Source organism: Wolffia australiana, chromosome 3, assembly GCF_029677425.1.
Source record: "Wolffia australiana isolate 7733 chromosome 3, ASM2967742v1".
Classification (NCBI taxonomy): Eukaryota; Viridiplantae; Streptophyta; class Magnoliopsida; order Alismatales; family Araceae; genus Wolffia; species Wolffia australiana.
In genome coordinates, this window is record NC_135837.1 from 22,150,001 (window position 1) to 22,169,788 (window position 19,788).

Consider the following 19,788-nt stretch of genomic DNA (forward strand, 5'->3'; position numbering starts at 1 on the left):
TCATTCGAAATGGCGACAAGCTGATTTATCAGCCCATAGTTTACAAGAATTTATCACAATTCTGTACACACACTGCACCCTTCTTGACCACACTCCAGACATGTTGCCAAAAAGTGCTACAAGCCACTTGTCCATAGTTTACAAGAATTTATCGCAATTCTGTACACATTGCACCCTTCTTGGCCCCCACCCTACAATGACTACATTTTAGAGGCACATCCCACCATCCAAGGGTGTCGCCTTAATCCAAGACCGACTCCAATTATATAGTACATCTCTGCACAATAGGGAGAGCCGAGCGCGCCAGCCACCTTGGCTCGGGCCCCTGTCCCTATTAAGCCTACAGCTTCTAGAGGAGGAAGAACACTACCAAGCGCCCCAATATTTTCCCTAAGGCGATACTGTTGAGTAAGGGCAAAGAGTCCACATCACACACATCAACCTCAAATGTGTTTTCTCTCTTGAAATCCCTATATGGGATTGATGCTTGCACACTCATTGAGGTTGCAGTGAGACCGGCCAGGCCAGCCTCTCCTATCACTAGACACACATCAAGCTGACCTTCCTCCTCTAGTACCCCATCACCACTTGATGCTGACCCATTATCATCTACATCTCTCCCTACTTTTACTTCCTGCCTACCCTTGACACCCCCAGCCCTAGCGACCTTCCCCATCCATCCACTTCTCCGTCCCTCTCCTATCCTGCCTCCACTACGCCACTACCTTGCCATTCGACACCCCCTATTCGACAACTGAGCCCACCCCCCCTCTCTTGCCACCCGATGACCTCTCGCTACCTAGCTAGCCACTGGAAGCCCACCCCTCTCCCCCACCCGCCAAACCCACCCCTATCCCCGCAAGTAGTTTACCCATCTCATATACCACTTTCTAGAGAATAATGCTTGGCCAAACATCAAGCGCCTCTACCTAGTGATGATCCTTGCGGGAATACTAGTGGATTTGCTTCCACGGGGCAAGGAGGAGGATGATGCCTCCATATCTGAGGATTCCGATAGTGACACACCTCTTCCTCCCGGTCATCACTCGAATACCCCTCATATCCATCGGGTTTATAACACCCGATCGCGGGTGTGCCACACGAGCCAATAACTTTATGGTCCCTAGTCTTATTTGGAATAGTTGAGGTATTGAAAAGTCTCTTACCCAGTCCCATCTCCTTTCACTCATCAATAAGCATAAACTAAGAATACTTGGGCTTATTGAGCCGATAACTACATCACATAATACCCAATCCATCATGAGGAGACTCCAAATGGATCATGCATACTGTCATCCCATGAAGAAGCTCTGGTTATTTTGGACGAGAGACTATTCATTTGAATTTCTTGCCAAAGGGACTTAGTGAGTGACCTTTGCATTACTATCTTCACTACAGCCTTACACGATCATAGTAGTCTATGCATCCCATAAATTCGTAGTGTGTGAGGCCCTATGGGGGGAATTAAATATAATATTCATGACTACCCTCATCTCATAGATCTCCATTGGTTTATAGATGGGAATTTCAACGAGAACGTTAGGGCGGCCGACCACCTAGGTCGAGGTCCATGCAAGCGTTCAATGACTTTATCCACTATGCTTCACTTGTAGAGCCATCCACTATAGGAGAGAGGTGCACATGGTGCGATGGACCCCAAACATATGCGTCTAGGTACGAGCGGCTTGACCGCTATTTCACAAATAGCACTGCACTATTGAACTACACTACTAGTATCGAGCTTTTACCATTATATTATTTCGATCACTCACCACTTCTACGTCTCCCCAACATGAGTACTCGCGTTCGTCAGCCTCCTTCCCACTTCCAGGCTATGTGGCTCGAACATGAAGCTTTTCATACCTTTTTGTGTCATCACTAGCACGCAGAAATTTCCACATCTCCTATGGAGGATTTCAGTTATAGACTGAAGAATCTCAAACTTCATCTAAAATGGGGGAATAGACATGTATTCAGGGATGCACACACACTGGTAGAAGTGTTAAAAATGGATCCAGTAGCCACTGAATGACAACTATAGGGAGCTTGGTCGGATGCACCTAGGGAGCACAAGCTAAGGCTTAATGAAAAGCATATCCAATTGCTGCGAGACGGTGACAGAAAGACATGTTTCTTTCATGCCTCAATTCATCATAGAGCTCAACCTAATTATACCACCTTATTAGGGGAGTATAATCAGGACCCAAACCAGTTAACGACCCATGGAGTCATGTATTTTAATTCCCTTCTTACCTCACAACCTATTGAGGTGAGTGAGGATCTACTCAACTCTATCCCACACTTGATGACTGACCTAGAAAATGCCATACGTATAGCATAGAGATCAAGGAGGAGGTATTCTCCATTGGTAGAAACAAGGCCCTAGGGACGGATGGGTTGTCTACGAAGTTCTACATTACTTGTTGGGATATAGTAGGTACATACTTGGAGCAAGCTATCAAGGTGATCTTTACACGTAAAGACTTACCTCAAAGTGGGAAACCCACTTTTTTGGTGCTTATCCCAAAAGTGGATAATCCAGTTTCCTTTACAGACTTTCGCCCTATTAGTCTTTGCAATGTATGCTAAAAAGTTGCATCCAAAATGATTACAAACTGCCTAGGGACCTTCAATGATAGACTTATCTTGCCTAAACAGTGGTTTTGTTAAGGGTCGATAGAGCCATGACACTATCATGCTAGTTCATTAGTTAGCACAATCACTAAACACTCATATTCCTGGTTTGAAGGTCATCCTCAAACTCGATATGGAGAATGCTTTTCACAGAGTCGAGTGGAATTTCCTTACGATAGTGTTACGATGCTTTGGCTTCCCCGATGCATTCAACACTCTTGTAGATGTTTGTATTCGAGAGAATCACTTCTCTCTCTTGGTGGACAAAAACTCCACTAGTTTCTTCACTACCATGCGAGGTCTACGATAAGGTGACTCTATCTCACCCATCCTTTTCATATTGATGGAGGAGGCCATTAGCCAATCCCTCGCATGAGCAATTGCTAGAGGACTGATCCAACCATATTTTTCAAAAAGAGGTTATCCGATCCTCACATTCTCTATTCGTAGATGGTGTTATCATTTTCCTCAATGGATCTAAAAACTCCATTAAGGGTCTTATGAGTGCACTCATAACGTACGAGGATGCTTTTGGTCAGCTCGTCAATGTATCAAAGAGTAGCTTTATGGTCCATCTCTCCACCACCGTAAAGCGCTTGGAGATTATCCAACAATATACACAATTCTCATGAGTATGCTTTCTTTTAGCTATCTTGGATGCCCCATCTTTCTTGGCTGCGCACGAAAACATTATTTAGATGCCATGTTGGCCAAGCTGAGAAAGAAACTAGATGGATGAAAACATTGTTTTCTATCATCTTGTGGGCGCATCTAGCTTATTTGACGCGTCCTTATGAGCATCCTGCTGCATACCCTAGCTTTACACTCATTATTGCTCATAGTTCTCGGCTTTGTGGAGTGACTATGCGCGCATTTCCTATGGTCGGGTCACCTTGAGGGAGGGCATAGACACCACTAGGCTTCTCGGCAGAAAGTATGTCGATTGATGGATGAGGGGGGTCTAGGGATCAGACGCCCTTATAATGTCCAAGACATGCTTCAAAAGAAGCTCATGTGGCATACGCGGACCATAAGCTCTCCGTTAGGGAGCTTCATCTTGCCCAAGTACAAAGAGTGAGCCCATAGAGAGTCTGATATCAAGGGCCAAAAAAGGTGGCAGACTTGGAGTGACATTGGCTAGAGATATCCGAAGTGACTCATTGGCACGCCAGCCAAGACACGATTAGTGTGTGGTATGATACCGGGCATGACAACACACCCTTTGCTTGACATCCCCAGTTTACCCTCCATCGACTGAGGTTGACTCTGATAGAGTTGCTAACGAGGAACACACAACTCCTATGAGAGCAGCATGGTCTCTTGTTAGATACCTTAGCGTAGGCTATGGCTATTGCCATCATTACATCTTCTGATCAACTTATTTGGATGTTCACGCTCGATGAAAATTTATCTTGTCGGTCCTCTTGGACTCATTATAAAGAGAGATTCCCTACACAGACCTAGGGTCCCTTTATCTGGCATCCGGCAATTATTACCAGCATCTCATTTTTCCGTTGGAGACTCATGCATCGTGGCCTCCCTATTGATGATTGGGTGAACCGTATTGGTCACTTCCTTAGTTCACGATGCCATTGCTGCCCCGTCTCTCCTCTGGTTGCGACTATGGAATTCCTTTTCTTCCATAGTGAGATTATTATAGAATGTTGGGCCAATTTACTCATCATTGGCGCCAACTCTTATGCATCCAAACTCCTCTACTATCGTTAGAGTGTTTTGACAAGATATTTATCTCATCAACACGCTTTAAACAGAGCCCCTATCTACACATCACCATAGCTTACTTACTATGGGATATTTGGAAGGGGAGAAATTCTTCTGGTTTCGTTGGGACTCCTATGGGGGCACTAGAGATTATGCAATGTGTCAAGCAATGGCTAGGGTGAACACATCACCTTGTGCGGCCCTTGCCCATAGCTACGTCCTCACATGCTACCTTCTTTGCACTTGGGACATCCCAGTGACTTTGATCCCTATCACCACTCAACTACAGATTGTTCATTGGCACCCACCGCCAATAAGCATTCTAAAGCTGAATGTGGATGGTGTAGCCAAAGGGAACCTGGGCCCGGCTGGAGGAGGCGGTATTCTCAAAAGATTACACAGGGAACATTCTTTTTGCTTTTTCACATTACTATGGAACACAAAATAACACATCAACCGAGGCTATGGCAATACATAATTGCTTCCTCCTCTACAAGAAGTGAAACCTCCACAATATCATTGTAGAATCGAACTCACAGTTGTTAGTCATTATGCTCCATGCAGGTTCAAGCTCATTGATGTTACACGACGTGCTCAGCTCGTCGCGTTGAATGATTAGGGTGGTTACGTCGGCAAATTCAAAGTAATAAAATGCAAGCAATTAGAAGAGAGAAAGAGTAAACAAGAAACTGTGTTGAGCAACTGACGCGTTCGCGAGGGCTCGGGCCACACGATCGCCACAAGGTCGGGGCAACGTACACGATAAATACCCATCCGGAGACTGTCGAGTAGAAGTCCTAGGACGACGGCAGGCGAGGAGCTCCACTTTGGAAGAGAGGGCGCACAAGGGCGCGGTAGTCCTTGGCTAGAGATGGGTGGAGGAGGAGCGATCGTTGGGAGAGACTGAAGAAACCCTAGAACGGTGGAAGGGAAGAAGAGAAAGGAAATTAAACCCTCACCGGAAAATGACTAAACTCCAAAGAAAACATCACAAACAAAAGTCCTTTTTCTTTTCGAGCAAAGAGTTCGACGAACAAAGCCGTCCCCCCCTCCTTTTTATAGGAAATAAAGAGAGATGGGAAGGGGGGAGGTTTGGACATATAGCCCTAATCGGCTCCGTAAGGGAGGGAGAGAGCCTAGGGGGCTAACTCCTCCCCCTCAAGGGCAACTCAAGAGAGGAGAAACCGTGTATGGTCTCCCCCTCCCCTTCAGTGATACAAAAGAGGGAAGACAAAAAGGTACAAAACACAACTTCATGGGGGGAGACCCGTCCACGCGCAGGTGCGGGTCTCGGTGATGGTAAAACAACACGAATACGGAATAAAACCACTTGACGCGGGTGAGAATTTAAACCTGGTAGTGGAAGTTCGGGTCTTTCATGTCCACTCGGGCGCCTTGCTGTGGCTGATGACGAGCTCGGACCGGCTGGACGAGGTGGTCATCCATCACTCATAGTGGGGTCTCTAGAGCATATGTAGCGACATCATGTGGTGTCGCCCTCACTTGACCAGCATCCGTCTTCAGGTACACGAGGGAAACCAGGCAGCGGATGCCCTTGCCAACTATGTAGTATGCTTTTGTATCCCATCATCCATATACTCCACTTGGCAGGATCTCCCTCGGGTGGGCTGCGTATGCCATCATGTTGAGAACCTCAGCTTGCTGGCTCTTTGCACACGTCATACCTTGTCAAATGATGGCCCTCCCAAATTGTGTATTGCATGGAGCATTAGAGGTGGGAACGCTTGATCTCTCACCTAACTTGTACACGCCACACTCCTCAATCATGACATCTGATGTAGGCAGGTGGACTGCTCCTACTCCATGAATGACCATTGCTACGGAGCATAGGCACGCTGCACCCGTCGAGTGCTCTTATCATGGCACTGAGTAGATACCACCCTTGTATTTTTTCTTTTACTATAATGTGGGCATGGGCGAGTAGGATCCGTGTGTAATTGGGACATTTATGCTTGCTCCATGCCAATAAAAAATTATGATCGCTAGAGTTTCTTGGAGAAGATTTAGGAAAATGCCCTCTTTGAGAATGCACGACCTGCAACAAGCACGTCGATCTCCTGATCGCCATTGTCTCTGCTTTGTTAGGGGAAATTTCCTCTCCGCCTCGCCGCCAGGAACACTTATGGTCAGTGACCCCGCCAGGTTAATGTGTTTCTCTAATTTAAATTTGTGGTATTTAACTTCTTTCAGTGTCGTCTTCCACTATGTGCGCCTCTGCCTAGTATCAACATTGAAATATAGGACTAGCCACCTACTTGCCGAGAGGTAGGGATTTCTTGAGGAAGCGATTAGGTTCACTATCAACTGAGGTCGTGGAGGCTGTTGGACGTCACGTGTCCCTCACCATAGTATGTCTAGTTGGTCAGACCAGTCATTGTGAGTCTGATGTGGACTAGTCCACTCTCGATCCTTTTATTGATCGTCATCTTAGTCAGGAGTTGTTGCACATTTCTCACTTAATTTTATCGTACTTTGCATTCATCTTGCGGTCACATATTATCTCACCGTCTCACTGTGTTGTAATACGAGCCGACCGATCCCGATGTCTCCATGTTACATCACTTTGCCTTGTAATATTAGCTTCTTTCTTTGTAAGGCTTTTGAGAGCCCAATAGGCATACCAGGTTGTGGCCCGTCTCCCTCAGACCTCTGTTTGAAGGCCCACAACACCTTTGGCTCCGTTCAAGCCCTTTTTGAGAATCACTTAACTCTCAAAACTTCTCCAACTCTTTAAGTATTATCGTCTTCTCACTCCTGTAAATTTCTGCAATGTGAAACTATAGAGTACTCATCAGAACTACAATTCCTTGACTTCAAAGAACTCAAGAAATTTAGTATAAAATAACCATAATGTGAAAAAATTATAATTCATTTCTAGTGCATATATATTTAGTTAATTAAAGTGATAACATGATAAATTATAAATTAATAATACTAAAAAATCTAAAGAAAGAAGTTAAATATGGGTCGTACATGTGAACCTATGTATGGAAATATACACACATTTATCATGTTATCAGTGTTACAGAGAAATGCCCATTTTCTCACCATCTACTCTCTAATGGGACACCAAATGATAAAGGTGATTGGTTTCCAGCCTCACCCCTATCACTTCTCAGGTTTTTCACCACATTCGTACGAAGATGACAGATCTCTTGGTCTTTGTACATTTAATAAATAAATGTCTTTGAGCTTTAAGAAAGGATGGTGTGTATGCACATACATGGGAATGATTAGTAGCATGTAGGATGAGACAAATGTACTCATAATGAGTCTAAACAGGCTTTCTACCCACATAAATTAATTTTCATCATTAAAAGGTGCATGAAAACAAAGAGTAGAGATAGAAAGAACCCAAACTATTAAGCTCCTCAATCACTAGACAGGCCTAACTTCTTCACGCTAGGCAATGCTCGCCGACTTAGGTAATGTCCCTATGAGTTCAACTCATCAGTATTAATTGAAGGAAAGTTCACTAAACTATGAAATTCAAACTATCTAAGAATTATAAAATAATGAATATAGTGGACTGTGGTGTTTCCTATAAAGCACTGACTTTATAGTCCTCAATGAGACTTCATACAATTTCATAAAAGAATTTATGTCCTTGTGGATGTACTTGGACCTGGAGGTGGCAAGCGTGAAAAGAAAAGCCTAGGCTATTGGTGATCATAACCTAGGGAAAGGGTGAAGATGTGAGTCGTAAGAAGACAGAGATCACACTAACATCATTGTGAGGTGCCCAATGGGCTGAATACTACTTTATCTTAGATATTATTGATCTCAACATCATCCCTTAAATCTTTTGCACTTAGAATGCAAGACCAGACCCAAATGAGATTTCGATCAGAAAATCTCTCCCCTAATCCTAACTAGGAACAAACTCTAGGGATTCCTTCGTTAAGAATGAGGGGGTTTATTTACAGATCCAAGATGGTAGATGGATATAGAAATTAAATATGGAACTACCCTCAAAAGTTCAGTCCATAAATCTTTCAAGACTACTCATTTAATGTTGAAGCATTAATAGCCATTGATATTTACCCTCTCCTCGTTGTGAATCACCAACGTGGAGCAGAATCATTATATTTTTTAAGGGTTGTGTGTCTTAATATGCTTTACAAATATCCTATATTGTTCCTCTGACGCATCTCATCTGTGGGAAAAATTCTGATAAAGATTGGCATTGAAATCCATGCATTATGTCACGGGGTGCCACATCTCCTCAAATTGTATGCAAAGAAATTTACAGTGGTTAATATTTATTCGCTCTCATGGTGCCACTTAGACTTGGAAAAAATGAACCAAAATACAATATTTTCGCACAGTTTATCTCTTTACCACCTTCTTAAATGTTAAAATGCTCTAATTATGATAAAATAGCTTGCTTTTTTAGTAGTGCCATGTATCTTGACTGTTAGACTGCATTTCTTATGTAAAAGAAGGGCATATTTTTTCTAGTGGCTGTGCATTTATTGATGTTCAAATAATAAAAGAATACCCTGAAGGATATAATTAGTGATTGGCCAATGGTAATCATTGGCTGCAAAAGGGAGGAATTGAATAGTAACACATGGCAGCAAAAATTGAACTCTAATAAAACACACTAAAACTCTTCAAAGTATTAAACAAAAAGCTTGATATATATATGTATATATATATATATATTAGATTTATTTTCTACCTAATAAATTTATTTTCTTTATGAATGTAACATCAAATAATTCTATAAGTACAGGATAAAATTGGGAAAAAACAGGCTTTCATTTTAAAATATGACAGTTCCAGTTTTTTAATTTATTTCGTTAAAATATATTGACTGTAAAATTGATTTTGCTATGATACTGATTAATGAAATGTTTGTTAAAATGCAGTAACATCAATAAAAATCATAAATTCATTCTAGAAGTGAAATTAATCATTTTAACATCTAATAACATGCACTCATGATCATTCCAATGGAAAAAACCACTTAAAAGACATGAATTTAATACTTAAAATAATATGTTATTTATGATTACCAGACCAACCAGCAGCCAACACTTTAAGACAATGTCTAATGGATGGTAAATCTTATATGGCGCAAGAAATTTTAATTTTTTTGGATAAGTAATTAATTTTATATGTTGTGCTTTTTACAATTAGCACTGGGCGACCTGAAGAAAAACTGAAAGTAAGAGATCATCACAAACCATTTGTCTGTAAGCATAAAGAATATAAAATGAAATAGATAAGGCTTGTGCCAGTCTGACTGAAAACCCATGCCATAGTTGGTTGTGTTTAAAATATTGGGTTATAACATTCCCCATCCAACCTTCTCAAAGAATATTATATGGAGAGATCTAGGACCTAATCTCGTGCTTTCAATTTTTTGGAGGATGATGATTTTTTAGTGATGACTGATCAGGACAATTAGGTCTCACAATTCAATGACACACTTTTTTGTTACTAATGATAAGGAGAATGATTCATCGGACAGTTAATTGTCAAAAGGACTTTTCATCACTTGTGAAGCATATTTTCTCTTATAAATAAGAAATTGGTACCGGATATAGTCTTTGAAGATAGGAGCCAGACACACTCTGGGGATCAGATCAGAGGAGAGAGAAAATCAGATCAGAGAAAAAATCTGATTGCTCCAACTACAACCAATGATATCTAACCATCCAAGAGGGGTTTTGGGCTGAACGTTTATGGGTATTTTCATCTATACCTATACATCTCCATTGCTTTAAAAAACCACAGCTGGATTTCCTTCCTAATTATGATTAGCAGAGTGATTTGCTCACGCATGCCATCTCCAACTCCACCATTCGTCGGCGCATAAAAATGATAAAATTATCATCACTTGACAGCACTCCACCACTTGTTGTCTCATATCTGCCACCATCTCTATCCTAATTAGTGGTTGTATTCGGTCTACTCCATTCCACTTCAAAATTATTTTTTTTCATTTTTTAAATTAATTTTTTTCATTTATTATCATTTACAACTCTTTCAAATTACCTTTCACAATATTTTTTATCAAGTTAGAGTTTCTTTAACATATATAAAAATGAGAAAATTAAATATTATTTTAAAATTTACCTTTCAATACTTTCATCCTTATGGATTTAGTCTTTACTCGCTATGTGTTTGATCAGAAAATTAGAAATATTGTTGCGTAAACAAGAAGCCTTTAAATACATAATTTAACTTAAATATTTGGTGTATCAGTTTTATCCTGAGATCTAAAATTTAAAGTCCACACTTGAAGTTTTCGCCACTTAATGGTATTTGAATAGGCAACTATCTTCATAGAAATGGATATAAGAAATTGTTTTTGATTGGTTGCTCAAATTAATGAGATAGTATAGAGGCTTTTGCATGAATGACCATGAATTGACCGAATTTAACTTCCAGTCATCGACACTACATTTAAAATTCACTTTTCAATACTTACTCCCTCAGGATTCGACCCTTACTCTGTTTGTGCTTGTATGGAAAACAAGAAATATTTTTTGATAAATTGGAGACCTTAAATGGCATAAATCAAACTTAATTTGGATTTATCACTATGTTCCTGAGATCCAAAATTTCAGGTCCAATTTTTACGATTGGGCTCACCTGCTGTATTCTAGAAAAGAAATTGTTTTCATAAAAATGATTAGATATAGTATTAAATTCATAAAAGTAATTTAATAATAATTTCATAAAAGTTATACAAATATTGCTTAAATTACTTACATAAATACAGACATTTTGCACAGATGATCATGAGTCGACCCACTTTAAACTCCAGTGATGATTGGCTGAAAATTCGTGAAAACAATCAACTTAGGTATTTTCAAACAAATGCATTAGCATTTTCATTGAAAAAAGAATTAAAACACTAAGATGAGTGCATAGAGCTTCAAATTCCATGACTTTCTGGTCAAACTTTTTTATTTAACCTAGTGAACTTTCTATAAAAGCTCTGTATTTTCGCAGACATGAAGGTATTTGGTACTAATATAATATAGGTAACTACTAAAAATTTTTTATTCATTGCATGGTTTCTGTCCGATGCTATGAGTACGTAAATATCTTTGACCATTGCTTGACCTAGTCATTTTTTCACTGAGACAATTTCCCCATGTCAATGTAGGACATTACGAACTAAAGCTTACTTAAGAACATTCATAAACGACTAATCCATAAAAAAATCAATGTTTCTGGCTTAATATGGAACATTCCCATAAACCATGGCCGAGGGATATAAAAAGAAACTGGTAAAAATGCGCATTATTGTGTAATGACAACACGATCCTATTTAATTATAGCTCATTGGTAAAAATATAGATGTGCTTAAGCACAATTTGTTTTTCACCTTTCATAATAAGCATATGATTGTCACAGCTTTAATATGTTTATAGGATAGTCATATATACCACAAAAACAGTGTGTTATGCAAAGCATTATGTGGGAGGTTACACTACTTGGGTGGACGTAACGACGCCCACTAAATTATTGATGAATTTCTCACGTAGCCTTTATATTATTGGCCCTTATGACCTGCTGAATGGATCAATCCACCATTAGGGTTTTCATGACCTGACTTTTGTATGTTGGGCTCTGTGGATGGTATCCCCTTTCGCGGCGAAGCTGATGAAGATACGCAGAAAGACACAGCTTTGTCACTTAAATTGGAAACAAAATGTGAAGTGCAGCGGTGTAATTTCTTGTTTCCACTACGACGGAGTTCTTTTGACTTCCTCTAATCGTCTTACACCTTAATCTGCTATCATAATATGTACTTGATTTATTTTATAAATACTACTTGTATCGATTGGTTTTTACATATCTAGACAAATGTATTTATATGATATTGAAATGACCAAAACTTTAAATAGCCTAGTTCAACCCAGTCCCTTTCCAGTCGTTGGCCTCAAATATTGAAACAACCAGGAATAATTTCGTTGGTATCCTGGAACAAGAAATGCTTGATCTCTCTGGTGTCAGAATGCACAATGGGATACGTGACAAAGGTCAATAGTCCAAGCCATGAGATCTTTGGCCGATTGGACCCGTAAACATCTGTTTATGGAGCAGTTAACTTCCGAAACAACGGAAATCCACCCGTCAACAGGTTTTAATGAGGTTAGAAGTTTTGATCGAATTTTTTCTAGTTCGTAATGAAGAAGACATGCAGGTTGTTTCCGTCATCACTTTTCTTTGAGTTAAGAATCCGAGGGGAATAGTAAGATTTCAACAGCCATAAATAGGCTTCACTTTATGTTAACATACATTCAAAGGTTTGGGCACCCAGAAAAAGATCTGGACCAGCATTATTCAGCAATACCGATGATGATTTTTCCATCTGTGTGGAATCTTCCGACTCCAACCGCGGCTCTTCGCCCTTCCAAGAGGGAAAAAAAACAGAGACCACGGAGAAGGGATGGCATAAAAAGAAACTCACGTCGATAATTTACAACATCGGAGATAATTCGGAGGCTCCGAACAGATACTGGTACATGGGGGCGGGGAAAGAATAGAGGAATGGGTTAGTTGCCGGGGACGAAGTTGGTGGCGTAGGCCCAGGCGTTGTTGTTGACGGGGTCGGCGAGGTGGTCGGCCAAGTTCTCGAGAGGGCCCTTGCCGGTGACGATGGCCTGCACGAAGAAGCCGAACATGGAGAACATGGCGAGGCGGCCGTTCTTGATCTCCTTGACCTTGAGCTCGGCGAAGGCCTCGGGGTCCTCGGCCAGGTTCAGCGGGTCGAAGCTGCCGCCGGGGTAGAGCGGGTCGACGACCTCGCCGAGCGGCCCGCCGGCGACGCGGTAGCCCTCGACGGCGCCCATGAGGACGACCTGCGTGGCCCAGATGGCGAGGATGCTCTGCGCGTGCACCAGGCTGGGGTTGCCGAGGTAGTCCAACCCGCCCTCGCTGAAGATCTGCGACCCGGCCTTGAACCAGACCGCCTCGCCGAACTTGACGCCGTTGCGGGCGAGCAGCTCGGGGAAGACGCAGCCCAGCGCGCCGAGCATGGCCCAGCGGGCGTGGATCACCTCCAGCTCGCGGTTCTTGGCGAAGGTCTCGGTGCCGAGAGGGCTGTGTCCCAGCCGTAGTCGCCGGGGAACTCGCCGGTCAAGTACGACGGAGCTCGCCGGAGAAGGGGCCGAGGTACCGACGGTCGGGGGGGCCGTACCAGGCAGAGAGACGAGCGGCGGGCCGGCCGCCGGCCGTCTTCCTCATGGGAGACCTCGCCGGGCCGAAGACCTCGGAGCGACGCCGGCCTTGCCGGCGCCTTAGGGAGCCAGGGCCAGGAGGGCCGCCATCGATGGAGCTGCGTTGGTCGAGCTGCGACGTCGAGCTGGGTGATAATGGAGGAGAGTGATGAATGACCCCGTTGAGAGAATCTCATATATTATTTATCATCAGAATCCCTCGCCTAATCGAGGATATGAGCGGATGAGGAGAGATTTCCGTACCAGTCCAGATATCAGTTCTGTTTCTCGTTTTTCATTGGTCCACATGATCTCCATCCCCACGTCAGCTGCCCTCGGGCCTCCTCCGGCCCAGGAACTGCTTGGCCCATGCCATGGGCGTCGGCTAAGTCTGGTTCTTTCTCTCCTTCGTTTTCTCTCCCCTTTCTCTCTTGTCCCTCTCTCTCGTTATCTCTTGCTCTCTCTCTCTCTTTCTCTCTATGTATCTCTCTCTCTCTCTCTCTTTCTCTCTATGTATCTCTCTCTCTCTCCCTCTCTTTCTCTCTATGTATCTCTCTCTCTCTCTCTCTCTCTCTTGTTCTGTCTCTCTCTCTTTTTCTCTCTATGTGATGTAACACGACCTGCCGGGATCGACGGCTCGTGTTACGTCACAACGGGATGCACGGTGCGAATTTAATTATGCGGATGAATGCACGCTTTAAGAGATTGTCGAGAGCACAAGGACGGGCCGATGGTGGGGCGACGAGACAGTAAGTCTTAGCAGACGACGAGGTCCGGCTCGACTCCGGGTGATCCTCAGAACCTCTCGAACAAGCACTTCGCAAGAGGCGTTTGACCGCCCTGAAGAGTTCACCTCGCGTGACTATAATCAGATCGTCTATCTCAAGAAGTCCTACCACTCGACAAGAGGCTATCCCTAACTGTATGCGTGATAATTCGAGCGACAGAGGAACTGATAGTGGGAGACAGTACTGCAAAAGGTAATGATACTGTAAAAATAAGAGGGGGATGAAGGAAGAACCTCGAAGGGCCTGGCGATCGATGGCAATCAAAAGGAAGATCCAACACGAAGCGCCGACAACAATCACCGGGAGCCGGGCAACGAGCCAGCAGCAGGAACAGTCGTGATCCCAGCCTGGCAGAGGGTGGCTAAGAGCGCTGCACGGCGCGGGGAAGCACCAGGTAACCGGCGCAGCGGAGGTGGAAGCAATCTGAGGAAAGTATAGAGGCAGGCGCCCTCGTTCAAGGGACAGAGTGCGTCCGTCGGGGAATGCCTGCGCACAAGGGAGTGCGGAGGGCAAACCGAGAGTTCCAATCGACACGAAGATGTTGAATCGCGGCCGCGTTCAAGAGAGGAAAGAGGGCAACGCGGCGACGCGGCGGAACGGGTTGACCGCGTGGGAATTGCTGGGTCGTCGGGGATGTGAGAAGGAGTCCGCCGGCTGCCAAGGAAGAACCGGCGGAGGAAGCTCCGTGGGAAGGAACAGAACCCGCGGGTTCGGCTCTGTCCCGACCAGGGAGACGGCGCAAGCAGGCGCCCAAAATCCTGGGCGGGGTCGACGGGCGATGGTCGCCCTTGGACGCCGGAAAACGTCGGAAGGTGATCGGGTTCCTCTTGATGAAGGCTGTGGGAGATCGCACCAGAACAAGCACGAGATCTCCCAAGGAGGATGACCGAAGACCGATCAAATGGCAGTACTCCTTGGGGAGGCTGGCAGGGGTGAGGCAGGGCAGTAGGGAGGAGCTGAAAGGTCAAGGTGCAGGGCGACAGGAGGAAGAAGGTGACCTTCTATTTTTCACGCTACGCGATGGATGAAAAATAAAACATTGCAAATTCACTTGTTTCAAAACTTCACTAAAAAAAAAGGTCCTTGGGCATGCCTCCTTTATATAGGAGAGGGAGGGTGCCAAGTGACAGGCTAATGAGGAGGGTTCCGTCTAGAAACGTGGCCCTCCTCTGTACAAAGACTAACAAAACATGAAATAACAAAAGCGGGACCGGTCTAATGCACGACGCGGTCCAAAAGCAAAACTTAATAAAATCACGATGCTTACTTGGGATACTTGAATTCCGGATCACGGACGTCGGTGCGAGCGGCTCGGGGCGGTCGAACATCTCCTGTGTCGGTGCCGATGCGATGGTCCCCCATCACTATGTATCTCTCTCTCTCTCTCTTGTTCTGTCTCTCTCTCTTTTTCTCTCTATGTATCTCTCTCTCTCTCTTGTTCTGTCTCTCTCTCTTTTTCTCTCTCTGTCTCTCTCTCTCTCTCTCTCTCTCTCTCTCTCTCTCTCTCTCTTGTTCTATTTATCTCTCTCTCTCTCTTGTTCTCTCTATCTATCTCTCTCTCTCTTGTTCTCTCTCTCTATCTCTCTCTCTCTCTCTCACACATTTCCTTTTCTCTCTTGTTCTTTCTCTCTAACTCTTTTCCTTTTTCTCTCTTGTTCTCCCTCTCTAGCTCGTTTCCTTTGTCTCTCTCCAGCTCTTTTCCATTTTCTCTCATATTCTCTCTCTCTCTAGCTCTGTTCGTTTTTCTCTCATGTTATCTCTTTCTCTCTCATAGGTTGGTCCTTTTGTGCAACGGTGCCATTTAGGCTGATGTGTGGTCTGATTCAAATTTTCGGACCGCACATCAGACAGCATTATTGAATCGCACCGCACATCGGCCAAGGTCGTGTGCGGTGCGATTGTGCGGTTTTGGGCCGGTTTTTCTAAGGTTTTGAATAAGGGATTAAGGGTCTGCGGGCTGTGGCGTCTGGTGCTCTTCTCGCTCTCCTCCCTCTTTTTATCACTCTTATCTTTCTCTCTGATGCTCTTCTCTCGCTCTCTCGTTCCTCTCTCTCTCTCTCTCTCTCTCTCTCTCTCTCTCTCTCTCGCACTCTTCTCTCTCTCGTTCCTCACTCTCTCTCTCTTTTCTCTCTCTGGTGCTCTTCTCTCTATCTCTCTCGTTCCTCTGTCTATCACTCTTGTCTGTCTTTTTGGGGCTCCGGCATTCTTCTCTCACTCTCTTCTTCCTCTCTCTCCCTCGTACTCTGATTCTCTCTCGAGCTCTTCTCTCTCTGGTTCCTCTATGTTTCTCTCGTTTAAGACAGTCAGACAACGCTCCTCTCTCTCGGGCTCTTCTCTCTCTGGGTCATTCATCTCTCTTCCTCTCTCTCTCTGTCTCTTATCCCTTTCTCGCGCTCAACTCTCTCATCCTCTTTCTCACTCTCTCTCACTCGTCTCTCTCCCACTATCTCTCTGTCTCTCTTCTCTCTCTTGCTCACTATTCTCTCTCCCACCATTCTTCCATCTCTCTCTTGAGTACCCAGCTCGGTCCCCTCTCGTTATCTCATTCTTCCCTCCCGCTCATCTGTTGTCCGATTTTGCGCGATGTGTGGTCTGATTTTGTCGCACAAATTCTGACCGCACATCGATCCGTGCTTTTGTGCGATCGAAAAAATCGCACGATGGCCGAAAAAATCAGACCGGACCACACGACCTTCCCTACTCTCTCAGTTTTTTCCTTTTTCTCTCTTGTTCACTCTCTCTCTCTCTTCCTTTTTCTCTCTTGTTCACTCTCTCTCTCTCTTCCTTTTTCTCTCTTCTTCTCTCTCTCTTCCTTTTTTCTCTTGTTCTCTCTCTCTCTTTACTTTTTTCTCTTGTTCTCTCTCTCTCGTTCTTTTTCCATTTTTCTCTCCTGTTCTCTCTCTCTCTTTCTCTCCCGTTCGTTTTCCATTTTTCTCTCTTGTGCTCTCTCTCATTTCACTCTCTCTCCCTTCCTTTTTCTCTCTTGTTCTCTCTTTCTTTCTCTCTCATTCTTTTTCCATTTTTCTCTCTTGTTCTCTCTCTCTCTCTATCTTTCTCTCTCGTTCTTTTTCCATTTTTCTCTCTTGTTCTCTCTCTCTCTCTTTCTCTCCCGTTCTTTTTCCATTTTTCTCTCTTGTGCTCTCTCTCTTTCACTCTCTCTCTCTTCCTTTTTCTCTCTTGTTCTCTCTCTCTTTCTCTCTCATTCTTTTTCCATTTTTCTCTCTTGTTCTCTCTCTCTCTATCTTTCTCTCTCGTTCTTTTTCCATTTTTCTCTCTTTCTCTCTCGTTCTTTTTTCTTTTTCTCTCTTGCTCTCTCTCTCTCTCTCTCTCTCTCATTCTTTTTCCTTTTTTCTCTCTTGTTCTCTCTCTCTCCTTTTTCTCTCTTGTTCTCTCTCTCTAGCTCTCTTCCTTTTTCTCTCTTGTTCTCTCTCTCTCCTTTTTCTCTCTTGTTCTCTCTCTCTAGCTCTCTTCCTTTTTCTCTCTTGTTCTCTCTCTCTAGCTCTCTTCCTTTTTCTCTCTTGTTCTCTCTCTCTCTCTATCTTTCTCTCTCGTTCTTTTTCCATTTTTCTCTCTTGTTCTCTCTCTCTCTCTCTTTCTCTCCCGTTCTTTTTCCATTTTTCTCTCTTGTGCTCTCTCTCTTTCACTCTCTCTCTCTTCCTTTTTCTCTCTTGTTCTCTCTCTCTTTCTCTCTCATTCTTTTTCCATTTTTCTCTCTTGTTCTCTCTCTCTCTATCTTTCTCTCTCGTTCTTTTTCCATTTTTCTCTCTTTCTCTCTCGTTCTTTTTTCTTTTTCTCTCTTGCTCTCTCTCTCTCTCTTTCTCTCTCATTCTTTTTCCTTTTTTCTCTCTTGTTCTCTCTCTCTCTTTCCTTTTTCTCTCTTGTTCTCTCTCTCTAGCTCTCTTCCTTTGTCTCTCCTGTTCTCTCTCTCTTTATGGCTCTTTTCCTTTGTCTCTCCTGTTCTCTCTCTCTTTATAGCTCTTTTCCTTTGTCTCTCTTGTTCTCTCTCTCTCTCTTTGCCTTTTTCTTTCTCTTGTTTTCTCTCTTACTCTTTTCCTTTCTCTCTCTTGCTCTCTCTCTAGCTCTTTTCCTTTTTCTCTCTCTTGTTTTCTCTCTCTCTTTGCCTTTTTCTCTCTTGTTTTCTCGCTCTCTCTCACTCTTTTCCTTTCTCACTCTTGTTCTCTATCTCTCTAGCGCTTTTCCTTTTCTCTCTTGTTCTCTTTCTCTCTCTTTGCCTTTTCTCTCTTATTTTCTCGGTCTCTCTCACTCTTTTCCTTTCTCACTCTTGTTCCCTCTCTCTAGCTCTTTTCCTTTTTCTCTCTTGTTTTCTTTCTCTTTTTTCCTTTTTCTCTCTTTTTTTCTCTTCCTCTCTCTCTCTTTTCCTTTTCTATCTGGTTCTCTCTCTCCCTCTTGCTCTTTTTTCTTTTCTCTCTTCTTTTCTCTCTCTCTCTCTCTCTCTCTCTCTCTCTCTCTCTCTCTCTTTCTTTTCTGTTGGACAGTTTATCGTGACTCAGTTATTTTAGGAGATTAGCTTTGAGTAAGCCAAGGAGTAAACCAACTCAGCATGGATCACTACTTTATAGGAAAATGTGTAGCAAGAGCAGAGTTTTAGGAGAACAAGATTAGGTGTCTTGGAAGACCAAGTACATGGACAGGTGTGTGGCCATGCTTTTGTTTAGTCCATAGACAGTTATGGGGGAGTGCCTATAAATATGTCTGAATTTATGTGTGCATCAACTGGTTCCTTCCTCTTTCAAAGTGTTATTTTTTCTTGTTTCTCTATGTGAGATCAAGAGAGTGAGAGCTTAAGCTTTCCTTATCTATGTAAGATCAAGAATGTGAAAACTTAATCTTTTTCCTCTGTGTGAAATCAAGACAGTGAGTGCATGTGATTCCCTTCTCTGTGTGAGTTGCTGAAGTGAGAGAGCTAGGTTCCAACATTTTCCTCTATTTCTCTAGTTCTTGCATTCTACGGCTTCTCTCTCTCTCTCTCTCTCTCTCTCTCTCTCTCTCTCTCTCTCTCTCTCTCTCTCTCTCTCTCTCTCTCTCTCTCTCTCTCTCTCTCTCTCTCTCTCTCTCTCTCTCTCTCTCTCTCTCTCTCTCTCTTCCTCTTTCTCCTTCTCTCGCGTATGCTCTCTCTTCCTTCCTCTCTCTCTCAATCCCTCTTTATCTATATCTCGATTCCTCTCCCTCACTCTCTCTCTCGCTATTTTCCTCTCTCCCGCTCCTAATGTCTCTCTATCTTGATTCCTCTCTGATAAGTCAAAATTTAGGGGTTTTATATCGTTGTTTTGATTCAGACTTAGCCAACAATATTTATGAAAATTTTCCACTTAAATACTCTATAATTAATATAGGGCAAGTAAGGGGTCAATCCACAAAGAGGCACAAATTTAATTTCAGAATTTTTTTCAAGCTTGGGATGAAGAAAATGATTTTAA

At 43.3% G+C, this 19,788-nt stretch overlaps 1 long non-coding RNA gene and 1 pseudogene across 1 annotated transcript; both read right to left on the bottom strand.

Moving 5' to 3' along the window:
* Positions 1-12,794: 12,794 nt before the first annotated feature.
* On the bottom strand, positions 12,795-13,673 carry LOC144701317 (chlorophyll a-b binding protein 21, chloroplastic-like; annotated as a pseudogene).
* Positions 13,674-14,531: 858 nt separating this feature from the next.
* On the bottom strand, positions 14,532-15,905 carry LOC144701318 (uncharacterized). The gene is made up of 2 exons (XR_013580986.1): positions 15,618-15,905; positions 14,532-15,306 (listed from the first exon to the last, which is right to left on the bottom strand). It is a non-coding gene; the product is annotated as an uncharacterized LOC144701318 (long non-coding RNA).
* Between the last annotated feature and the right edge of the window lie 3,883 nt (positions 15,906-19,788).